Source organism: Aulostomus chinensis, chromosome 16 (genome assembly GCF_037954235.1).
Source record: "Aulostomus chinensis isolate RoL2024-O1b breed Wild chromosome 16, RoL_Achi_v1.0, whole genome shotgun sequence".
NCBI lineage: Eukaryota > Metazoa > Chordata > Actinopteri > Syngnathiformes > Aulostomidae > Aulostomus > Aulostomus chinensis.
In genome coordinates, this window is record NC_141335.1 from 15,606,880 (window position 1) to 15,609,323 (window position 2,444).

Below are 2,444 nucleotides of genomic sequence, written 5' to 3' on the forward strand. Positions count from 1 at the left end.
TGTTTCGTCTTGATAAATGACTGCAGAGGGAAATAAGCTTTCTGCCAAATCTGGTACACACACCTTTTTGTTCCCTGAGAATAATTATTTAAAATGCACACTGTCCTTTTCCAAATAAATTAGAGAAACTAATGCTAAACTAAAATAATTTTCCTCAGGTACCACCTCTGATCCATCCATTTTCTTCTGCTTGTTCCTATTAAGGGTCACGGGGGGGTGGAGCCTATCCCAGCGGCTACGGGCGAGAGGCGGGGTTCACCCTGGAGAGGTCACCAGTCCATCACAGGGCCAACACATATAGACGAACAACCATTCCCACTCACATTCATACCTACGGTCAATTTAGAGTATCAATCAGCCTCGTCCCCAATTGCATGTCTTTGGACGGTGGGAGGAAGCTGGAGTACTGGAGAGAACCCACGCAGGCACGGGGAGAACATGCAAACTCCACACAGAAAGATCCCGTACCCGAGCCCGGAACCTTCTTGCTGTGAGGCCACAGTGCTGACCACTGCACCACCATGCAGCCCATCACCTTTGATAGGGCTGTCATCAGAGCTTTCACAGCCCTGGGGAAAAAGCTGTTTCTCAGTCTTTCTGTCCCTTATGACCTTGAACCTGGCAGAGGGAAGGGGGTCAAAACGACCTTGTCCAGGGTGCGTGCAGGCAGACCTGATTTTTGCAGCTCTGTTTTCCAACCAGGCGGAGTAGATATGATCCAGGGGTGTGAGAGGGGTGCCGATGTTTTTTTTGGGTGTTTTTCAGATAAACTTTGGGACGCGATTGTTGCAGCCTCTGAATCGAGTTGCCGTTCAATATGTCATCTTGCCGGAAGCTTGACAAGGGTAGGTAGATGACCCTGATATCCTATGCTGTCCTCATATGCATCTCTCTTGAAATGTTACCACACATTGTGATGATGCAGACCACAAAACCTTGACTGGTCTGTTTCATAGCGTCACATTTCCTCCAGCTCATCTTCTCCTCTGGTGGGACCTCTTTTGGTCTTGTACTTATTTCAGTAAATGTATCTGTTTTTCTAAATTTATTTGCCTCAGCTTCTGTGATTTGCTCAGTTTTAGCCACTTGAAATACATGAAGAAGCTAAATACAAAGAAGCCCTGCTGTGAACTAAAATTTTGATGGCATAATTGCCATCCAAATTTTCCTGTGTTGAGTTAGGTTCTCCCTGTGCCTGTGTGGGTTCTCTCCAGGTACTCCAGCTTCCTGCCACAGTCCAAAGACATGCAAGAGGGGGCTAGGCTAATTGAGTACTGAGGGTGTGGCTGTAAGTGTTGATGATTGTCTGTCTCTATGTGTTGGCTCTGCGATGGACTGGCGACCTGTCCAGGGTGAACCCCGCCTCTTGCCTGAAGGCTGCTGGTATAGGCTCCAGCCCCCCTGCAACCCTTAACAGGACAAGCTGTAGAAAATGGATGGACGGATTGATATTCAAGGACTGGGATTTTATATTCCACCAAAAACCCACTTCCACCCTCCGCAGCAGCTTAGGAGACAACAGAAGCTCCAGGGCCTTCATGGCCAGGCCACCACTGCCCAGGGGCCTGGCCATCTCCTTCAGGAGTGGTACACAAAAAAATCACAGCAAAAACACTGTTATCAGCTTGGTTTAAACACAATACATATTCATTTTATGAAGCCAATTTACAAAATCAAAATGTTGTACGACAATCAATCTTGCATTACAACCTACTGTAAAATAGTTTGTATTTCCTTAGTATGAATCACACCAAGCAAACATCCTCATATCAAGTGGATGCTTCTGACAATATTATCATAGTGGTATTTCTGATTTGTAAAATAAAACATGAGAATTGTGTAATTGCCAAATAGCTGACAGTCTAACTGCAGTACTTTTGACCATTCCTGGCTGCATCCAAGAGTTTTTCTTTTGTTTTGTAGGAACTTCTGGTCTTTGCAGAGAAAGGTGACATTGACAAAGAATGCAATACGCAGCTTTGACCATTCCAGATTGAATTTATTGTCTGTTTAGGCATGGTAATGTTCTGTTAATGTGGTGACACATTGCCATATATATATATATATATATATATATATATATATATATATATATATATATATATATATATATATATATATATATATATATATATATATATATATATATATATATACTGTATATATATACATACATATACACACATATATACATACACACACATATGTGTGTGTGTGTGATATGTGTGTGTCTGTGTGTGTTCTTTTATATTCCGTCATCCATAATATATAATACATTTACAAATGTTTTTGATACTTATTCAGTCATTAAAGACAACTAGTTCAAACAATAAATGATACATTTATTTGAATCTCTGAAAGAGAGAACAAAACAAGAGAATGACAGAGCAAACGAACAGAGTGAAACGCAAGCGCAGTGAGAGCTGGGGGGAGGGGGAGAGAGG